The sequence below is a fragment of the Lygodium microphyllum genome, chromosome 6, assembly GCF_053477565.2.
Source record: "Lygodium microphyllum isolate KBCC chromosome 6, Lygodium_microphyllum_v1.1.10, whole genome shotgun sequence".
NCBI lineage: Eukaryota > Viridiplantae > Streptophyta > Polypodiopsida > Schizaeales > Lygodiaceae > Lygodium > Lygodium microphyllum.
Genome location: NC_141140.1, coordinates 122,471,983 through 122,486,567, shown reverse-complemented (window position 1 = coordinate 122,486,567; position 14,585 = coordinate 122,471,983).

Genomic DNA, 14,585 nt, shown 5'->3' with positions numbered 1-14,585 from the left:
AATAAAACTCAGTACAATGCTCCCCCTACCCCGGGACAGAACCAAGGCATGACATCCACAAGGAGTAGGCCTAGCATCATCTAATAGAAGATCCAAAGCGAGTCACTAACCAGCTGCTCCAACATAGCCAAACTAAAAACCTATCAAAGCGGTTGCCCTAAGTGGTAGTCTGAACTACGACAACACAACTAGGAGCTCCTACAAGGCGAGGACTCCTATAGCCTGATCAAAGAGTATTTTCTTTCAGTACATGTCTTCTTTTAGGGTTTGTATTGTATGAACATACTTGGGCATGTAAAAAGGAGGGAGCTGAGCGTAGTGACCCAAGGAGAACATGGCATCGGCCTCAGGACCTGTCACGGCACCCAAGAACCTACCAAGCCCTCGCAAGGCGACACTTAATCCTTTTCTAACGCTCACTTTTATTTTCGCTCCAACCTTCCTTGTTTTATCAGTTTTTTTTTCTAGCAAGAAGCCACCCTTAGGAAGACAAGGCATCGGCCCCGGGTCTGACTCGTCCCCAGGAACCTACCAGGCCTTCGCAAGGCAATGATCAACTGCTTATATATTTTCATTTCTTTTCTTTTCTTTAATAGGGGTTAGAACCCCTTTTTACACACCTTCGTATTTATATTCATCTTGTAGGATGTTCAGGGTTTCTTGGCATCATCATTATTATCTTCTGGCAGGCTTCTCTAACTGCCTCACTACTAACAAGAACTCCTAGAAGGCTGCCTAGCAGGCTAGCAGAACAGGGCCACTAGGACTTCCTTCTAAAACAGGTCTTTCGATGCCTGACAATGTCTTTACAGGAGGCAACGACTACTCCGACCTCCCTCAATCATACTTAGCCTAAACCTGGGACTTCATGCCTTGGTTGCCGGTCCCCAACAAAAATATACCCCCTCAACAAGTACAAATACACATATAACAGGAAAGAAAGGTACTCGTAAAGGAGAGATATCACCTGGATTGGCCACAAGAAGCTTCCATCGATGCTGCGACAAAGGCTCCCTCCAAGCTTGCCTTCAAACCTGTCTAGCACAGAACTTAAACAAGAGACCATTAACTGCACCCGCACTAAACAGACAACTGGGCCTCTTGGCCTAATGAAATAAAACACTTCACTACAAAACTAAATCGGCCCTCTTGGCCTAACGAAATCTGGAGGTAATATCCAAAGCAGCTAGCCTTCCTAGCTTAAAACTAGATAGGTCATTTTAGTCCACGTAATACTGATGTCCTTGGCATATACATCACACCCTCTCAGACTACCCAAGGTGCCAAAGATAGCATATCATAGGTCGACTAGCCCCATGCTACTCATGCAAGTTAGCTAAAAGCTTGATCTTGTATTTTTTTTCTTTTTTTCTTTTTTTTCTTTTTAATCTTATGGTTTTCTTCTTGTAGAGCTACAAGTCCAAGCCTTTCCACAAATAACTCATCAATAAGACGGATCCCTTCTTGGGCACTATGAGCTGAATGAACAACCTTAGTGGGCTCGCATGTCCCACATTTATTGTAATCCGAATAACCTGGTCATTCAAGCGGCTAAGTGGCTCCTTTGGGAGAAAGAATCATAGCTTTGTACTCATTCAAACCTCCCCTATTTGGGTTTTCACGTAGATCAGTGCTGCGACCCAAACTAGGTAGAACTTCAAGCCTAAGCATATCACATGGGTGTATCCCAAGGCAGTGTATATGGTCAGATGTATATCCAATCTTACCCTCTTGGGGGTTCAACAGAATATATCCAGATGGGATCCTTGGCCTTGCATCTGACACTCCTGCCATACTTTTGGAGATTTTGGGTCTCCAAACCCATCTCACATTCCCCTTAATATTCTTGCATTCCCTCAATTTGCTGCACTTGTCTAACGAACTCAATGCAAACTTATCCCTATGGCTAAATGGCCTCACATCCTTATGACCTTTGTGAAGCACATGTGGACTTTTAGCATTTTGCATCCTCTTTACAAAAGATGTCTTTACTTGTTTACGTCCATACTGCAAATTTTCTTCCATAAGAACCATGCTTTCACTGGAAGGAACAACATCCACCCGGAAGCATGATTCACTTAGAGATGATAAAGGTCTCTCAAAAGCCTTACTAGCAACAAAATTAGAACCACACACATAATTCTTATCAACACTCATAGGCCCATTGGTGCGATCCATATTTCCATCACAACTATCTCTCGTGGAAGTGTTGCAAGCCCTACTGGGACTTACATGGCTTGGAACCTGTTCACTGAGAGGCATGTCATTACTACTCATAAGATGACCATTTTTTGCTTTGAAATTTTGGCCACCAAGGTTCCTCTCATAGGCTACCTTGGTATCAACAAGTGAGTTATTTCCTCTTGCAGAAATGATTGGAAGCTAGGATGCACGTGTACTGAGCGGGGAAAACCCCAAAAGTTTTCCCAACATCTCTGAATATGACCCTCATAATCGATGGCATGCATTTTTGCTTCCCTTAACGACTTAGGATTCCGCAGTCCCACTTGGATTTTCGTATTAATCTCTAAGCCATTCAGAAAGAGCTCACATAGCACATCATTGATTGCCCATGAGATTGAGACAGGCCCTTATTGGGCTGTGAGTCTCTACCACATTTATTATTACTATTTTTACCATTTCTACCTTTAATAGTTAGTGCAATGAGAAGTGCGGGGTGCATCAATATTTGTCATGTTTACTTCTTTTGTGAGTAAAGCACTCTCTATTTTACTACATTTAAAACCATCCTCAAGAGAATTAGTAATTATAGTAGTATGAATGTATTCCATGACTCTAGTAGTGTGACAACCAAGAACAAATACTTTATGTTATCCTCAAACTTGATATCTTGTGAGATGAGCTAGTTAAAAATAGAGTAAAACTCATTCAAATGAGTAGCCATAAGGGTGTCCTCCTTCATGCAAAGGCCAGATTCTTCAACCAATACAATTGAGATGTAGGACTCTACTTGGCATAAAGATCAAGAATCTTCTTCCATAACTCATATGCACCACCCTCAATAGGAATACCATTGAAATACACCTACTTAGATAAATATAGTATGATAGTTGACTTGCGTGACTCATCAAGCTTATCCTAGTTATCTCTATCTCAACCTTTTGGGTTTATACCCTTTGTTTTCAATGGCCTAACCTACTTCTTCTACACCACTATTCGCCACATTTGCATCGTCCAATATTGGAAGTTGTTACCATCAAGTTTTTTAATGTTGAAAATAGCAATATTGGCTAATACATGAGAAGTATCTACTATAATGATGTCAAAGGACTACAAAAGTACAAGAGTATTGACTACTATAATTATAGCAAAAAAACCCCAAAATTGAGCCAAAATACCGAGAAAAGGAGAGAAACAAAAGAGGGCATAGGCGTCCACAAAATGCAATCAAGAGAGTGCCAAATCAAAGTATCTACTCTCTAAAAAAATGTTGGAAATAGTAATTACAAAACTATTGCAGTACATGCAATAGTGTATGTAACTAGGATAAATAAGCATAGATCACTAGTATCAAAGGCTGCCAAGAATTTAAAGTGTCAGCAAATCATACTTCCCATAAGCATATACATTATACACGTAAAATATCTTAGGATCATTTGTAGAAATCCTCAAAATATCTATTATTAAAGCTGTGTATGTTGTAGCCACCGCAAAAGCGTGCAAAGAAGCTATATGATGTACTCATCTGATGGGAGACTTATGTTATTGGAGCAGCACTAGATCATGCTTGAGAGACTAGACTAGATGCAAGATTTGTTACAAGAATTTGGATTACAAGATAATCCCATGTAGGGGCACAAGAGGTACAATGATAACTTAACAAGATATGGAAAATTCCATAACCCGGACCGTAGATATAGACAATAGGACTTGATAAGATATGAAGGATCCCACAACCTAGGACCGTAGATATGGATACAAGATATTAGAATTACAAGATCTCCCTTGACGGGGATGAATCAGATACAAGACCGTGCTAGACAAGATATCGTACTATGACATTACAAGGTGATATTACAAGGTGACATGACAACATGAGTATAATGAAACACAAGACAAGACTAGATACCATGAGTAGACAAGACCTAAAACTGGAACTTGAAGTTATGTACTTGGAGGTCTTGACTCCTTGAGCCATCAAGATTGGCATTGGCAAGATTAAGGAGCTCTATGGCAAGCCCCCTTTTTTATAGGCATTGGAGGGCATCTAAAGATGTTTTTGAATGTTCCATGATGACATCATCAATGATGAGATGATGACATGGCATATCTTCTAGAAGGTTCTATGATGACATGGCAAGGGTGGGTTCACATGGTTGGCTCGAGGGTGTCCTATTAAGGGTGTGTTTGCATGGTATGTGGATTCATATGGCATGAGTAAGAATTAATTTGTACACTTGATCATGGCATGTCCATGACATCACCCCCTCCTCTAGCGACAAGTTCCATAAGGAGCGACTAGTAGTTTGGTCCAAGTTTCGTTGGATTCCTCTGGTAAAATTCTTTAACTTTGAGAAGTGCTCTTTGGAGTTATTCTGTAGTTTTTCAAGTGCAATAATTGATGTCACATCCTTTCTAGTGATGATCAAGGGAATTAGATCTCTCCCCCCTCAATGGTGAGCTATGATATGGCTTGAGCAAGGAAATACGGAAGACTGGGTGGATCTTCATGGTGCTAGGGAGTTGGAGTCGGTAAGCAACTAGGTTGATATGGGCTATGATAGTGAAGGGTCCAAATTTGTGGTGGTGTAGCTTAGTGGAGGGCCCTATTGTCTAAAGGCTATGTTTGAGTGACCATACTTTATCACCGACTTTGTATGTTAGGTGTTGGAGATGATGCTGATTGTACTGATTCTAAACCCTTTGGATTTGTTGCTTGAGTTCTTGGTGTATATTTGCTAGTGTGTTAAGCTTTATCTCAGGGCAGCATGGTTTTTAACTTGATTGGAGATATGTACATCCATCCTTAGATGCTGGCCATAGTTTGCAAATAAAGGAGTTTTCTTGATAGATGCATGGATACTATTATTATAAGCAAACTCTACAAAGGGCAAGAGCTTAAACAAATCATTATGATGGTAGTTGATGGTGCAATGGAGATATTATTCCAAGACTTAATTTACCCATTCTTTTTGACCACTAGTCTATGAATGATTGGCTGTGGATAACTTAACTTGGACTCGGAGATTGCAAAGGCTCTTCCAAAAACTAGATATGAATTGGGAACCGGATAGTTGATAATGTTGTCTAGGAGTCCATGTAATCTAAAAATGTATTTGAGGAAGATTCTAGCAGTAGCACTTATGATGGTCTTGACAGTAGGGATGAAATGTGCCATTTTTGTGAACCTATCTACCACGATAAAAATAGAGTCATGTTTGTCTAATTTGGGAGGATCTGTTATGAAATCCATGGACAAAGAAGACCAGGGTCACACTGGATGGGCAATGGTTGCAGGGCATTGTTGGCCAAATCATCATGCGGCAAGGCTTCATGAATGTGCAGTCCTGCTAGGTGATAGGTGATGACAAAGTCAAACCTAAATAAGAAGTTACTCCAATAGGATTGTCTTCTATTGAGGATGCAAGTTGTCATAACGTATTCTAGACTTTTGTGATCTGTATAGATGATAACTTCATGGGATGCACCCTCTAGATGATGATGCTAAGTATTAAAGACATCTATAATGGCAAGGAGTTCTTTATCATGGATCTCATAGTTTATCTCTAGAGGGGAGAACTTCCTTGAGTGGAATGCCACTGGATGCATATCACCATCATCTCCATGCTAGGACAAGATGGCTCCTAAGGCATAGTTTGATGCACTGGTCTCTAAGAAAAATGGCTTGGTAGGATTTGGGTGTGCAGTCGGTGAAAGTGATCTTCAGGGTTTGGAAGGCCTTCTTAGCTTTTGGGGTCCATGAGAACTTTGAGTTTCCTATGAGTTTGGTGGGTGTGACTTTCTTTGAGTAATCCTTGATAAACATCATGTAGAAGTTGGCAAAGCCAAGGAAACATTGGACATCACAAACACGTGGGTGTCTGCCAGTCAAGAATAGTCTTGATTTTCTTGGGGTCCATGAAGATTCCTCTCTAGGAGACAATATACCCTAAGAATTCCACTTTTGTTTGATGGAAAAAAACACTTCTCAAGTTTTGCATATAGTCCTTTTTCTCTGAGCTTTTCCAAAACTAATTTTACATAGTACTCATACTCCTTGGATATTTTGAGAATATCAAGATATCATCCAAGTATATAACTACAAAATCATCTAGATGCTCTCAGAAGATATCATTCATCATATTTTAAAACATTGTAGGAACATTGGTGAGACCAAATGGCATAACAACATACTTGAAGTGACCATACCTTGTGTAGAAGGCTATCTTCCATTTATCTCCTTCTCTAATCCATACAAGATTGTAAGCCCCTCGTAGATCAATATTTGTGAAGATCTTAGCTTTTCCAAGGTGTTAAAAGAGCTCTAGTATCAATGACAAAGGGTATCGATTCTTGACTGTAATCTTGTTGAGTTCTTGATAATCCACACACATTCAAAGTGATCTATTTTTCTTCTTCACGAACATAATTGGGACTCCAATAGGAGACTTTGAGTGCCTAATGAACCCCTTGGCTAAGTTATCATTAATGTTCTTGCGTAATTTAGCTAGTTCATTAGGGGATAGCCTGTAGATGGGTCCAAAAGGTGGTTGATTCCCCTCATGGAGTTCTACAATATAATCATATGGTTTGTGTTCAAGCAAGAGATCTGCATTCTTTTTTTCAAATATATCTTGGAATTCTTGATAGTAGCTTGGTAGCTTGCCCTCTTATTTGGGCAATTTAGGGCGATATGTCCAAGGTTTCTACAATATAGACATAGATGATTCTCTCTTCATCTTTTCTTTTCTTGTGGGGTTAAGGGTTGGAATTTGGTATTATCTATTCGCATTGGTTTGAGCTTGGTTTCTTCTCTGATTGGACCGAGTTCCATTGGTGAGGCCTTAATTCTTCTCACTTTTCTTGCTTCCTCTCAAACAATCTATTATCACACTAGATGACTTGCGTGATATAATTGTTGAGTGTTTTTTCCTGAGATAAAGTGAGCATGAGGTCCTTGATGCCATCTCGAAGACCCCATTTGAATTGGCTGATAAAATGTTCCTCATGCCAAGTGAGATCACATATTAATTGCCTAAATTTAGATGCATAAGTAGAGGCAGGGTGATTACCTTGTTGTAGTTTTGAATGTTTTGTTTCTACTACTTGACTGTCTGCATCTCCAAATGTGGAAGTGAGCTCGCAAAGAAATACCTCATAGTTATGAAGTACTGGCATATTCTTTTCTAGGATTGGGATGAACCATGATAAAGCTTGAACACCAAGCAAAGTCCCAATGAATTTCACCTTAGAAGCATCATTTAGATGCCTATCCAATTTCATGTGGATATAGAGCTTTACTTGTTGCACGAATCCCTTGAACTTCAAACTGTCACCATTGAACTTCTCTAGCATGTTGATCTTGGGTTCTCTTGTTGGGGGTTGATAAACATGCAGAATCATCTGATCGCTTCCTCTATTGTTCTGCAAGTCTCGGGTCCAGTCTTGGATCTCTTCAAGCGCAGGGCCTAGATGCATAGGGTGTTCTATTTGATGTTGCGCTTGTCGTTCATTCAAGTCTTGAATTTGTTGTTGGAGGTTTTGAAGGGAGGCCACAATTCTTTCAAGGGTCGCCCCCATGGTGCTCAGTAGTACTAGATAGGAGCCTTGCAAACTGTTAGGGAAGCACTAGACTGTGCTCGAGAGACTAGACTAGATGCAAGATTTGTTACAAGAATTTTGATTACAAGATAATCCCATGTAGGGGCACAAGGTACAATGATAACTTAACAAGATAAAAAAAATCTCACAACCGCGGACCATAGGTATAGACAACAGGACTTGATAGGATATAAAGGATCCCACAACCTGACTGTAGGTATGGATACAAGATATCAAAATTACAAGATCTTCCTTGACAGGGATGAATAAGATACAGGACAATACTAGACAAGGTTTCGTACTATGAGATTACAAGGTGATGAGACAATAGGGGTATAATGGAAGACAAGATAAGACTAGATACCATGACTAGACAAGAACTATAACAAAAACTTAAAGTTACTTACTTGTAGGTCTGGACTCCTTGAGCTCCCAAGACTGGCATTGGCAAGATTGATGAGGAGATCTATGGTGAGCCCTCCTTTTATAGGAATAGAGGGTTAGCTTAAGAGCTTCTAGAATGTTCCATGATGACATCATCAATGATGCAAGCGATAACATGACATATCTTCTAGAAGGTTCTATGATGACATAACAAGGGTGGGTTTGCATAGTTGGCTCAAGGATGTGGATTCATATGGGGTGTGGATTCATATGGCATGAGTAAGAATTAATCTATACACTTGATCATGGCATGTCCATGACAACTTAGGCCTTAGCAAAGATATAGCATTATTATAAAGTAATAGTCAAAGTGCCATCGTATTAGCACACAATTACGTGTTTCATGCGAAAATCAAGTACATAGAAGTGAGGTATCATTTTGTTTGTCAAGTGCTTGAGAAAAAGCGACTTCGGTTTGTCAAAGTACATGTTGATGATAATCCTGCAAACTTTCTCACTAAGACTCTGCCCTCCAAAAATTTTTCATATCAAGGAGTTGATGAAAGTGGCTCAACATATCTCATGTGCATTTACCTCACTGATTCCTTTATTCTTTTGTCTCCCTTACAAGCACATTGACCTTTAAGTGAAAGGTTGTCAAGATAAAGGCCGATGCGACTGGCTATCGATCTCACTCACAAACCCCAACTATACATGTATGTGTTCATTCATTATTTATGTGTTAAGACAATAAGGTGTTGCTCACAAGAGAGCTATTAGAGACACCACAAACATAGCCTCTTCTGTGTGTGTGCGTGCGCATGCACACAATCTCCATTCTCCTTGTAGCTCCATCAAGGACTTGTTGGGGTAAAGGCACCTCTACCGTGCCACCTCGTGTATTACTACACTGACAGTACCGCCACTGCACACTATAGGTGGCAGGCGCCCGTCACGTCACTTTATTCTTTACATTCATTTTAGTGACTAGTAAATAAAGGAAGGCCCGGTCACACATTGTGATTGTTGGAGTTCCCATTTCTTGTCTCACTCTTTCTTGCTCTTGCTCTCCCGCCATAGCTCGCATGCAAGCTTCGATCCTTCTCACCTTTCAACTAGTATCAGAGCTTGGCTTCCTCTTGCTCGAGCTCGAGTCGGTGCTTGCTTAGCTTCGCATTGACTCCCTTCTTGCATTGGATCTCCATCCCGGCAGCCATATCCAATCTCCCCGAGCTCCCGTCACTCCTCGGCTTCCCGAGCACCTTCCCGGCCTATTGAGGCACCTTCAAGGCATTGGTACTGAGGTATTTGATCATTCTTTCAGGGTTTTATTTCAGTCTACAGGTTGCAAACAGCAAGGGCAGCCATGGCTTCAAACCCTTGAAGCTTATTCCCCTCATATTGTGCCTTACACCTATCAAGGCTCAAAGAGGCTTGTCATAGGCCTTTGATAGGCCCTTCTTGAGCCTCCCATTACCCCCTTTTAGCCCATGTGGAGCAGCAGCAAGTTCAGCACCAACAGGGCAGATTGTGCCATTTTTTTTCAGGTTGTTAGCACTCGTCTACTTCAGCTCCACACTTGGCCATTGCTTCTTGCTCTCTACCTTGATCAAGAGGGCTATTAGACTTCATGTTTGATGTCATTCAAGCTTTGGGCATTGTTCTTGATCATTCGGGGCTGATTTCTTCAGATTTGGGACTGTCATAAATTGTCATAATAGGCTGAAAATAGGGCAGCAACATTGGCATTAGCATTTGTTGCTTACACTCCATTCCGGTTGTGCTATTTGATGCCCGTATGGGGTCTACTTGATGCCCGAATGTCTTGGGAATGTATCCACATGATTATGCCATGATTTTGGCCTGAAATATTGGCTAATTTGGGACTGTCATTTATTGTTATACAGTGCTGGAAATAGGGCAGCCACACTTGGCATTGGCATTTGATGCTTATACTCTACTCCGGTTACCTTGTTTGATGCCCGTATGCGGCCTACATGATGCCTAGTGCCTTGGGAATGTATGCACATGATTATGCCATGATTTTGGCCTGAAACATTGGCTGAAATTTCTCAGTTTTGACAGTCAAACTTGGCTATAATAACAGTGGGCTGAAGGTACTTTGGATGCTTTGTCACTTACCTATTGGTACTAGATGTATGCTTTGGGATTTGCCATCATGTATCTGACATCTGGGGACGACTTTGAGCTCATGTTTGAATCTATGGAATGTATTTGAGCTACGCATAAGCTCTGTCTTGGTTGGTATTCACTGGCATTTGGACCGACTTGGCATGCTCTTGGACCGCTTATGCCTCATGTCTATGCTTGACAGTTAGGCTTCATGCATTACATGCTTTGGTTCATGACATATGCCGCTTGGTTCATCAATGCTTTATCGACATTGGGAGCTTTGCCTTGGATGCATTTGAGCATTTTCGACTCAGTTTGATCATTTACTTGGTTGCTATCGGATGTCATTGAGTTGACAGAGATCTTATTTTGGAATTATGTATTGCTCGTTGGTTGCTTCCATCAATTGCTTCATGTATGTCATGCTCTTGGGATGCGTATGACGCATTGACTTGGTCACTTGTCACTGGCACTTTGTCTTGGGTTGCTTGAGCCCTTGAGCTCGTTTGTATGCCTTTTGTGCCAGTGGGAGCATCTTGCATGCTTACTTGACCTTGAGCAAAGATTACATGCTATTGGAGCAGTCTATGTCATTGAGCAGTTACAGATGTATTGAGACTTTGGGATTATACTCCGACAATTGGATGTTGCATTGAGTATATGTCTTGGCTCACAGGATGCTTATGAGTTGAGTCTCAGTTTTGGATCCGCTTTCTTTTGAGCAGACACCTATTTGTGTCAGGTTTTGGCAGTTGCAGGTGCATTTTGCCTAGATTGTCTGGGGGTGTGCCTCTTACTGGCAGATGCTATTTGACATCTCTCGGTGTTATGCTCATGTATTTTCACTGTCATTTGGCTTTGCTTTGTCCTTTTTATGCCGGCTTTGGACCTAGCATTGTTTAGTTGACATTAGATCCAGTTTTGGGACAGTTTGCTCTCATTATTGCAGTTCTGAAATTTCTCACAGCAAGCATTTATTGTGGACTGAGCAGTATTTTTTATGCTGAAATATCCTGATTTGGTGTACCGCACCTAGTACTAAGTGGGCAACATCTTTTGGCACACTTTTCTCACCATTTGGAGCTCATTTCAGTGGATTTTGGGTATTCTCTGCAGTAAAACAGCCAGCAGTTTTACATTGTCTGTGCATTTCCAGCCTGCATTATGGCGTCCTCTTCGACTGATAATGCCATATTTAACATCACAAAGTTGGATGGTACCAAATACTCTTATTGGAGGAGTCAAATTTGGTAGGTCTTGGTGCAGAAATCTCAGATTAAGCCACTTTGGTTGAGCGGGGAGTAGCCTGAAACTATGGATAATGACGAACGGCTTGAACTTGATGAGCTCTGCAAGTCCACGATTGTATTGTCTCTCACTGAACATGTACATTATAATGTATTTGAGGAAGCACAGAGTGCATGGGATCTATGGAATAAGATCAAGAATCTTTATGATAAGAAAAGTCCGGCGAGTCAGATGTACTGGTTGAAGCAGCTTATGGATCTGCGCATGAAAGATACAGAGGAAGTAACTCCTCTTTTCTTGCTTGGGACTCTGAATGAGTCATGGGATGTATTCCACACTGCCCTATGTGCCTCTAGTGCTACTCTGAAATTGAATGATGTTGAGAGTGCTCTTCTGCAGGAAGAGGTTAATCGCAAAAACTTGGATGCCTCTCGTGTTTCACATGCTTTGACAGTTAGAGGCAGGAATGACAGGAATGATCGTGGTCATGGCCATGGCCGTGACTCGCAGAAGGGTCGATCTAAATGTCGCGTGGGCGCAACGCTAATGTTACTTGTCATCATTGTGGGAAAAAGGGCCATAATAGACCACAGTGTCATGAGTTGCGCAATGAGAAGCACAAGGATAAGGGGAAAGAGAAAGTGCAGGAGAAGTCCTCTGATCGCAGCATAATACCTGCGAAGTCCAGCGTCAAGATTGAGGAAATTAATGTCACGCAGACCGAGGATTCCGGTGGCGGTGATGAGTTCATACTTGCAACTAGTTCTTCTGATGCCTCACACTTGACTGAGACACCTAGTATGTATGCACAGTGTTGGTTATTGGATTCAGCCGCGTCCTTCCATGTGACGCCTTACCGTGAGTGGTTTCACTCTTATCGTACTGTATCTAGATCAGTCAGACTTGGAGATGACATGTCTCTTGATATTGTGGGCTGTGGAGATATTCAGTTGCAGTTTTCCACTGGTAGTTCCTTTTTGCTTAGGGATGTACGTCATGTACCTGCGCTTACATGTAGTCTTATGTTTGCAGGACAGTTGGATGATGCAGGGTTTCATGTCTATTTTGGGGATTCTGCCTGGAAGATTACCAGAGGCAGACTTATGCTTGCTAAAGGTGCCAAGGCTGGCAGCCTCTATCCTCTTGTGGTATCTGGGTCTTTTGTAGACCATGTTTTGGCAGTGGGTTCTATCCCACATGTATCACTTTGGCATGCCCATTTGGGGCATATGTCTTTGAAGGGAATGAAAATGTTATCTGGTTTGTAGTATCTTCCACCTTTGGACTATGCACGTTTTGACTCGTGTGATCATTGTCTTTATGGTAAGCAGAATAGGTCTACGCATAAGAAATCGGGTAGGCCATGCATGAGTGAGCCCTTGGCTTTGGTGCATTCAGATATTTGTGGGTCCATGCCGTGTATGTCTATGGGTGGCGCGAAGTACTTTGTTACCTTCATTGATGATTTTTCTAGGAAAGTGTGGGCTTATCCCATAAAGCAAAAGTCCGATGTCTTGGCAGTCTTTCAGCGTTGGCTTGCTCTTGTTGAGAACCAGACTGGGTATAGGCTGAAATGCCTTAGGACTGACAATGGGGGAGAATATGTCTCACGTGCTTTTGAGCAGTTTTGTGATGATAGGGGTATTAAGCGTCAGTTGACCGCCCCTTACACCCCCGCCCAGAATGGTTTGGCTGAATGCATGAACATGACTATTCAGGAGCGTGTCCGCTCTATGCTTAGCCATGCCGGCCCACCACAGAGTTCTTGGGCTGAGGCAGTTAGTACGGCAGTGCATGTTATAAACCGATCGCCTTCTAGTGGATTGGATTTCTAGGTTGCAGAGGAAGTTTGGGCTGGTAAGCCACCCTCTTATGCGCATCTCCGTGTCTTTGGATGTGAGGCATTCTACCATGTGCCCAAGGACAAGAGGAGTAAGTTGGATCCAAAGAGCATTAAATGCATCTTTCTTGGTTATGGTGATTCAAGAGAGATGGGCTATCGCCTATGGGATCCGCATGCACGAAAAATAGTACGCAGCCATGATGTAGTCTTCCATGAAGACAAGATGCACAGGTAGCCTGAGAAGCTGGTTGAGATCCGCAGAGTGATCTTTCAGGAGGAGCCTAGAGCTCCTGCACAGCCAATTGGATAGCCTACAGCTGCAACAGATACTCATGGTCAGGGTGTTGGCCAGACAACTGGGCAAGCAGCAGAGCCTGCAGTGAGACGGTCTGCTAGAGACAGACGTCCACCTGATAGATTTCAACCCTCTATGCATTTTGTTTTGGTTACAGATGTAGGAGAGCCTTTTAGTTATGATGAGGCTATGCGCAGGGGTGACAGTCACTCCTGGAAGAGGGCTATGCAGTCTGAGATCGACTCCTTGCATAAGAATGAGACTTGGGATTTGGTTGCCTTGCCTAAGGGCAAGAAGGCTTTGCCATGCAAGTGGGTGTACAAGATGAAAAGTACCCCTGGACACCCCAAGCTGGCATACAAGGCTAGATTGGTAGCAAAGGGTTTTAAGCAGGAGCATGGTGTAGACTTTGATGAGGTCTTTTCTCTTGTGGTTAAGATGACCACCCTGCGCTTGGACTTGGCTTTGGTTGCTTAGCTTGACTTAGATCTATATCAGATGGATGTCAAGACGGCTTTCTTACATGGGGACTTGCACGATGAGATCTATATGGAGCAGCCTAAGGGCTTTGCAGAACCTGACAGGGAGCACCTAGTGTGCAAGTTGAAGAAAAGTCTTTATGGCTTGAAGCAGGCACCTAGGGAATGGTATCATAAGTTTGATGCCTTTATGCAGTCCCAGGGCTACAGCAAGAGTGCTATGGATCCGTGTCTTTACACGAAGAAAGCCCATGATGGTTCATTGCTTATTTTGGTACTCTATGTGGATGATATGCTGATAGCAGGGAAAGCTCATGATGAGCTAGATGCTCTTAAATCTCAGCTGAAGAAGAGCTTTGAGATGAAGGATTTAGGACAGGCCTCTCACATACTTGGTATGCGCATTAGACACGACAGGCAT